We start from the raw sequence: 9,264 nt of genomic DNA on the forward strand, positions 1-9,264 counted from the left end.
TACTCATGCCAGCATTCTCACTTGGGATATTCTCGAGACATATAACAGGATTGCCCCTGTGTATATTTGTGCCTACACCACCCTCACAATCTCCTAGGAACCATGGAAATACAAGGTATGACCGATGCAAGCTCTCTCTTACTTAATATTAAAAATATCTAGTCTAAGATATACCCAATGTTCTGCTACCCTAGAAATAAAGATATTACTATATTAACAAATGTGTTTTATGTAAAAATAATAAATTTACTTTATCTCTAGACAAGATGTCGGTATATTGTTTAGATCCGCTAAATTTTCGGTGCCTTTAACTCCAAAAATAAACCAGTGCTCTGTTACGAGGTCTTCAAAAAATGGCCGCTTCTAAGCCTATTTCCTGGTTGTATTCGAAAAAAACTTCCTTAATTTCACTTAACAATAATTTTGGAACCTTTAATACTTGTTCTGGGCTGTTTCCCTTTAGACATACAACCTTATCGTACTATGTCCGAGAGTTCAAAATCCATCATTGCCCTTCCGAGAGCAAATTCCCACTGATAGAGTCTTCACGACCCCCCAATGTATACAAGCTGACTTTTTTTTACCTTAGAGATAAAAACTAATCATAACTTGTCTGGGATCACAATTCTGTACCTGCTATGATGTTATTTAAACCACCTACTTATATAGGTTTCGCAGAAAACCAGCTATCCTAGTCAGTTTTGTCTTTCACTAACTTACCACAATTCTTTGGATATCTTTACAACGATAAGCCATTCGGGCTTTTATAACCCTGATCATGGTAAGATCACTAGGCTTCGGGTCTAATACTAGATACTTACTCATTATTTAATAATTGGTTTATCTGGGAAAAGGGAGTTACTTAGTAAAGACTTTTTAATTTAAAGCTGTGAAATAGAGCATAACTCTTAATCATAGCCATATTATTATTTTAGACTTGCCAAACCCTTTTTCTCGCATCTAATACTAACTTGCTGACCCATTATGCAAAAGGTACGCTCTCATTATTTATTTATTTTTCACTTGAGCTGCTTATAAAACTACTATTTCAAATATTTCCCTCACGCTACTTGTTCACTGTTGCTTGCATATCATATTTAGCCTTAGAGAAAGGTTTCCCTAAATTCAAACAGAATCATTTTCCATTTTACTTTAAAGGCTTTTCTGTGTTAATTTTTAATTAACCTTATCAGAATCTCATTTGATTTTTATTCCTGAAGCTAGTAAGATATTTCAATTCACTTCGTTTCTAATTGGATTTTTCCAAGGATTTATAGGAAATTTCCTAATTCGTCTTTGTCCTATGATATACAGCTCTCATATCCGTAATAGTTTCTTTATATACTTAAGATCATGTAAATGATCAAATATTACATTACATATCAAATACAATATTAATACGAAGATTAAATATTCATACTATTCGGGTTATTATGATTCGAACATAACTTTTCCTCAACCCAAATGAGGCGCCTAACCAACCCGGCTCTAACCCGTGCATATACTGGTTTAAGTAAAAGATCCTAACCTTTTCACGCAGAGAATATCCGATTTGAACGGATGTGATTATATAAATCAAATGAGTTTCAAGCTCACCGCCTTAAACCGCTCAGCCAATTCTCTCTAAACGATATAACACAATATAATTAATTAAGTAGAGTCAACCATTTTTAGTTTAACTGTTGATTTCTCGACGACTTGAACGTCGAACATATTCTTATCAAAAATACACTTTACCTATTAAGTTAAGAAACCTTTATATTTAAGCCAAGAGCACCCAGACTTGAACTGATAAGTTGAAGTTTGAAGCTTCATGTTTTGCCAATTAAACTATACTCTTTTTACACACTTAACATGTTATGCTCACGTTTTTTTCGGAAAAGAATGGATTTGAACCATCAGGTGTTAAAACACAATATTTAGCAAATATCTCGCCTTACCTATAGCAACTTTTCCTGTACCATAGATTCACTATGATAGATAATGCATTATACATTTGGGATATAAGTGAATTTAGGTTTAGAAAACGAGTTAAGTCGGCCACGATCCGACATCTACTTTCTCGACAAGAAAGTCCTTTACCAATTAAGTTATTAACTCTTAGCACTAAATGGATTTTGTTTTACGGCCAACCGAATTCGAATCGGTGCACATCGTTTGGAAGACGAACGGTCTACCATTAACCTATAGCCGTTTGCCAATACACCGTTTAAGTACATAACTAACACTTGGTTTAAAGTTTAACTCATTCTTTTTTTTTTATGGATACAAGTAAGATAGTTTCAGCATATTAATGTATAAAACTAAAAACAAAACTCAGCAAAAGATTTTCTTTTCACTAAAGAAAAAATTGTTTTCTGTAAAATACCAAGAATTTTATCGTTATATATTAACAAGATGAGTACTAAACTGTTCCGCACAATGAACTTTTTAACTGGCAGTTACAATGCACAGTAAGTATCACAATTTATATGTGTTTAAAAATAAACTTAAAACTTTAAGTTTTTTTTTATCTTTGTTCTTCTTTTTGCTTATTTTATTTTTCTAGATAGGGATAATAAAGCAAATATCACTACGATTAATAAATTATTGTCTATGGCATATAAATACGGAATTAACATGTAGAATGTTAAGCCTACTAATATATATAGTGCGTAAGAAGTAACAACTCCTGTATCTAAGTTTGAAATATTGCTACTTAACGTAAGTAATGCTTTTTCCAATCCAAAAGGTCCAACCAGTTCTATGGAACCTTTATCAATGACTTTGGTAGTCTGCCCACCTAATTTTAACACAAAATCTGTTATATATTTGTTATAGAAAAGTTCAACTAAAAAACGTTGGTTGAAAAATCCATATATGTTATATCCTGTTCTTGTCATCTTAAAATTAATTAATGTTTTAGGTATAAATTCTGAAATTATAATAGATATAAAGCTTAACCCCACAGTTAATATTAAAGGTAGAATTTTAAACATAACAGGTACAGCGAATTCAGTTTCTATCATTATTTCATGAGAAGGATGTATAAATATACTATTATCTGCGAAAAAATTTGAACCAATTCCTATAAATATATCTTTGGTGATGTAACCAAAAAATATAGAAAATAGAGCTAAAATGATTAAAGGCATACTCATGAAAATATCCCCTTCATGGGCATGTTTGTAATTAACAATAGGACCGTTAGGGTTGGTTAAGAATGTAAGATATAAAACTTTTACTGAATAGAGTGTAGTAAACATTGCACCTATTGTAGATATAAAATACACCACTATACTAGAAAAGCAGAATTGACCATATGCGGATTCTATTATTAAATCTTTCGAATAAAATCCTGTCATAAAAGGAAATGCAACTAAACTTAATGAAGCAATCAGCATAACCGAATAAGTTAAAGGTAGGAAAGATTTTAAACCTCCATATTTTCTGAAGTCTTGGTTGTCTGCTACAGCATGTATAACTGCTCCAGCACCTAAGAATAACAGACCTTTATAAAACGCATGATTTACAAGATGGAATATAGCTATATTGTAGGAAGAAAGTCCTATTGCTATAACCATCATACCTAACTGACTCATGGTTGAGTATGCTATAACTTTCTTAATATCTTGTTGAAACAAACCTATTAAAGAACTAAATATAGTTGTAATTGCTCCTATTCACAGACATAGCAACAAGACTGTGTTGCTGTATTCTATTAAAGGGGAACTACGCATTAGCAGATAGACTCCTGCAGTAACCATAGTAGCTGCATGTATTAAAGCAGATACCGGTGTAGGTCCTTCCATGGCCATAGGCAATCACACATGTAATCCTATTTGAGAACTTTTGGCCATTGCACCTATCAATAGACAGACACCAACAATCAATATTACGTTGTCGCTAATAAACGGAGCCACTGAAAATACAGTAGAGTAGTCTAAGTTACCAAATGCTCATAGCATGGCAAACATACCTATAGTTAAGAAACAATCCCCTACTCTATTTGTTAAAAAGGCAGATATAGAGCTTTGGTTTGCTGCTATTCTAGTGAACCAGAAACTTACAAGTAGATAAGAACAGACACCTACACCTTCTCATCCGACAAACATAAGTAAGTAATTATCGGCTGTTACAAGTATTAACATCATAAACGTAAAAAGACTTAAATAACTGAAAAATCTTTGGTTGTGGGGATCATGACTCATATACCCTATAGAATAAACATGAACCAATGAAGAGACAATAAGAACAGGTATTAACATAGATACTGTTAGAGAGTCAAAATTAAAACTTCAGAGTACATTTAATGATTCTGAATCTATTCATCTGAAAAGTTTAACAGAAACAGGTATACTATTTAAACCTACTTCTAAAAAGGCTAATACAGCTAAAATTGTTGTCGTTATTACGGATGTACATGCTATTATATGAGATCCGCTCACACCTATTTTTCTTCCAAAAAAACCTGATGATATTGAGCTTAATAGTGGTAATAATATTATAACTAGATACATTATTTGAATTCTATTGCTATACTTCCTCTTAATCTATAGAAGGCAACTAAAATTCCTAATCCTATGGCAGACTCTGCCCCAGCTATTGATATAATATATATAGCATAAATTTGCCCCAATATATCATCAAAGCTAAGTGAACTAAGTAAAATAAGAAATGTTATAGCTAATAACATTATTTCAATAGAAATTAGCATTAATATGATATTTTTTCTGTTTAAAACAAAACCTAAAACTCCTATTAAAAAGAGTATCAATGATAAATTCATTTATTTTTTTTTTTAATTTTGAATTTGCTAGAAAGATACCTTTAGTTAATAATATCCCTTATACTGCTAACAACACTACTTTACACAATCTGGTTAGAAGGATTTATAGTGTTTTTTCCAACCACCAGCAAATCGTCGCCTGTCTTCTTGACTTGCTCAGAGTGCAAAACAAATCATGTAGTAGGCAGGTTTAGTACTGGTCTTTCTAGAAAAGTCCTAGGTCTAGATAATACATGACAAGCAGTTAATGTACCACCTATTCTTACTTTCGCTTTATTTCTATACGGAGATAAATTAATGTTCTTGATGGGCTCTACATCCCTATTATTGTTGTCAAAGATGGCCACGAGTCTAGTATTCCTATTAATCGAACCTATTGTATGTGAAGACTCCCCAGGTTGTATCTCAATAGATGGCTGTACCAATACATACAATAGATCTATAGGTTTAAGCGAAGGATTTTTTTTTTAACGGTGTGTAAACCATGTTTACCTATAGTCTTATTAGAGGAACTAGGTTTTTCCATATATGCAGCACCTATTAAAAGTATTACTAAAACAGTACATGCACAAACATGTAAACTATTTGCACCTAGGTGCTTAGAAAAGGAAGAAACTAATTGTATTAGTGTATCGTGCAGAGTGAATACTGCTGATCCTGTTGATGCTGGCAATTCTATGTATGAACATGACAAGAACATAGCATCAAAATGAAGAACAGGTGGATTTAAATCAAAAATATAATTATTCATGGTAACATCTTTTGTCATTATGAAGTATAAAAGAGGCTCAAGAAATAACTCTAACATAGAGTATATTATTGTGATTTTTATCACAAGTATAGAAAATAGTATAGATTTGTCTTTTCTAGGATAGAAAGCGGTTAGTGTAAGAATAATTGCACTAATCGTAAATATAAATATGTTAAAGGTTTGAGTGAAGGTTGTTACATTAAATAAACCTCCATAAATACCTATTCCATTTGAAAAGGGTTTAAGAAAAAGGTTATTTCATGCGAGAAAACTAGTGGAGATTAATCCTAGGATTACAACTCTGGAAAATAGTATCGATTTGTCTTTTCTTAATGTTAAGGCGTTTGAAAAAAGTAATAAGATTAATAATGATATAAGCATTTTTTTTTAGCGTAAAATAGCGTATTAGCGGAAAGAGGTTTATTTTTTTTATATGCAGTATGTTTATAATAGAGAAATATTACTAGGAATTATGTCAAAACTATATACGATACATGGCATCAACACTATAAACGCTATTACAATAGGTAGTAGTATTGTTCAAGAAAACGACATTAGTTGGTCAAAACGTATTCTAGGAAAAGAGGCTCTTACTCAAATAAATACAAATATCATAATACAGGCTTTACTCCCTATAGTTAGACCGTATATTAAACCTTCAATAATAGGACTAGATAATGATGAAACAGCGCTATTTAGAATGTGACCTTCATAAGTACCTTGTAAGGCAAAATAAATGAATGTGTAATCTAATAAGTAACCACCCAGAAAAAGTATACTATTTAATATACAAATAAGTACAATACTTGCGTATTCAGCTAAGAAGAAGAATACAAATATAACTGCAGCATGTTCTGTCATAAATCCACTAACTAGTTCAGATTCTGCTTCGGCCAGATCAAAAGGAGCTCGGTTAGTTTCTGCTACAGAACCTATAAAAAATATAACAAATATAGGGAATAATGGCATAATAAATCAAATGGCTCTTTGAGTTTCTATATCTACAGTTAAGTTTAAACTTCCTGTTAACAAAACTACTAACAATATTGCAGAACTTAAAATCAACTCATAACTTATTAGCTGTGCTGTACTTCTAAGTGAACCCAGAAAAGCATATTTTGAGTTAGCAGATCATCCTGCCAGTAAAATTCCATATGTGGATAATGAAGAAACTGCTAGCATATACAATATACCCAAGTTAAAATCTCATATTGCAAGTCCAGGACCATACGGTATTACAGCGTAGCCTAATAATGAAAAAATTAAAGTTATTATGGGACCTAAAAAGAATAATACAAGATTTGCTTGTGTAGGTGAAACATATTCTTTTAAAAGAAGCTTCAGCGCATCTGCAAATGCTTGTAGAAGACCATAATACCCCACAATATTGGGGCCTAGTCTTCTTTGCATACTTGCCATAGTTTTTCTCTCGGCCACCGTCACAAAAGCTACAGTTAAAAGTGCTGGAACCACAACAATGATGACTTCAATTATTGAAATAAGTGTAGGAAAATATAACATGTTTATGAATCGGTAATTTAAGGTAAGTTCAGAAAACATCACACTTTGATAAATGCACGATCTTAGTTTAGCCTTTAAATAAAATATACAGACTTAAATATATCTGATATTTATTATTATTTTTTTTTATACCTAGAAAAAAAATTAGATTGAAGGGAAAATATAATATTTCTGCATCTTTTGTATTACATGGCTAGAATTTAAATAACAATCGTATAGGAACGTTATCCATTACGAAAGTGTCTGTTAAATGCTCTATATTAGGTTGTAAAATAACCAAGTTTTACGAATTAAGTTGATAATGAACTTTTAAACTAAAGGTATAAGACTGTAATGTCAGCTTCAAATTTTTTGTTATTAAGCGTTATCTTATTTCATAATACTTATAAAAAATAAAGAATAAATATAAGGGCTATGAGATTCGAACTCATATTACAATGATTAAAAGTCACATACTTTACCGTTAAGTTAAGCTTTTTTTTTATTCAGTTATATATACACATATATATTTTTTTTTATTGTCTTTACGTAAAAGGCTTAATGTAATTCTAACGCATCCTTAATGTAAGAACAAGATAAAACTACAAACACTTGGGCTTGTATAAAGGCAATTCCCAGTTCTAAACCAGAAAAGGCTATTATGAATGCCAATGGAAATAAACCTAAGAAAAAGAAGACTAGTCCTGAGTTCATGATATTATACGTGAATCCACTTAAGATATTCAGAAGCATGTGACCAGACAAGATGTTTGCTGCAAGTCTTAGACCTAATGAAACATTTCTTGCTAAGTAAGAGATAAATTCGATTAAAACTAATAAGGGAAGTAGACCTAAAGGACATCCAGATGGTACAAAAAGAGAGAAGAATTTTAATCCGTGTCTACTTAATCCTAGAATAGTTGCCCCTAAAACTATTGTAAAACTTAGTGAAAAAGTCAAGATGAAATGACTTGTAGGAGCAAAACTGTAAGGAACCATTCCTATTAGATTATTTACTAATATGAACACAAATAGTACGTACATAAACGGAAAGTATGCTTGTCCTCTTTTTTCATTTATTTGGTTAACTACTATACTATGAACTGTAGCATAGACAGATTCTTGACATAAAGATCAAGAATTTGAAATTATTTTGTTGTTATTAGTGGACATAAGGTTTAGTACAAAAACTAAATATCCTCCTAACGTCAAATATAGACCGATATTTGTTAATGATAAAGATAAGTTACCTAATATAGGCGCGTCCAGACTTATAAGATTTCTTATTTCAAATTGGTCCAGTGGGCTTTTTATGTTTAAAAACATTTGCATGTAGATGTTGTATGTAGATTTATTATTAAAAAAGTAAGGATTGTTAAATATGTGGTTTTACGTATGTATAACGTTAGAGTTTACTAATAAAAAGACGTGTTGAAAATAAACGAACAAATCTTGGTAATATATACTTTGAGAAAACATAGATTAATAAAACAATCACTGTAAATGCAAAAACAACTTGGTTCATAAAGTAAAATGGAACTAATTGAGGCATAGATTTAAATATAGTATGTATAGGTATGTAAAAGAAAATACCTTAATTTAATTAAAAAATGAAAGATTGAAAACGGTCTACTGAGGTCCTATTTTTCTCTTTTCTCGCTTATTTGCAAGAGAACTTTTAACGTTTTCTTTTTCCTAACGCTGATGTGTTTTATCAATTGTCTTCATAACTACCTGAGGCTAATGTTCTACGTAAACATCTCAATCTGAGTTCTTCTACTCTAAGATAGGTTTCTGTATCTTTCTTAGCTTGAAAAGTTTCTTCGTGCTGTATTTTAAAAAGATTTGGATCTATTTTGTGACGTGAACAAAGCACATCTGTAAAATCCTTATTTGCTTCGGCAACCTGGGCTTTGTAGTATTTGCATATATCAACAGATTGCTCTATTCTTCGCAATAATACATCATAAGTTGTTTCAGGTACCATAGCAAAAGCTTCTCTGAAAAATTATACTCCTATAAGGTGCATTAAACCTAAAAAGATAACAATTAAAGCCGAAGGAAATTGCCATTTAATTATAACATTAAAAATCTATTTAAAAATATATAGTTTCCTAGTTAAAAGATGTTTTTTTTTTCCTCAAATTTGCTTTGACTTGTATGTAATTCCACTAAGCTATTTTCAAGTAAACTAATTACGGGAACTATTATCAAGAAATGTGCAAAGTATAATACTGTACTTATT

General features: G+C 31.1%; 3 non-coding genes across 3 annotated transcripts; all 3 read right to left on the reverse strand.

Moving 5' to 3' along the window:
- Positions 1 to 1,537: 1,537 nt before the first annotated feature.
- LTS14_010955 lies at positions 1,538 to 1,623 on the reverse strand. The gene has a single exon. It is a non-coding gene; the product is annotated as a tRNA-Ser (tRNA).
- A 500-nt stretch (positions 1,624 to 2,123) lies between these two features.
- On the reverse strand, positions 2,124 to 2,194 carry LTS14_010956. The gene has a single exon. It is a non-coding gene; the product is annotated as a tRNA-Gly (tRNA).
- A 5,246-nt stretch (positions 2,195 to 7,440) lies between these two features.
- On the reverse strand, positions 7,441 to 7,518 carry LTS14_010957. Its single transcript has one exon. It is a non-coding gene; the product is annotated as a tRNA-Lys (tRNA).
- Positions 7,519 to 9,264: the final 1,746 nt, after the last annotated feature.

The sequence above is a fragment of the Recurvomyces mirabilis genome (assembly GCF_035927965.1).
Source record: "Recurvomyces mirabilis strain CCFEE 5264 chromosome Unknown scaffold_68, whole genome shotgun sequence".
Classification (NCBI taxonomy): domain Eukaryota; kingdom Fungi; phylum Ascomycota; class Dothideomycetes; order Mycosphaerellales; family Teratosphaeriaceae; genus Recurvomyces; species Recurvomyces mirabilis.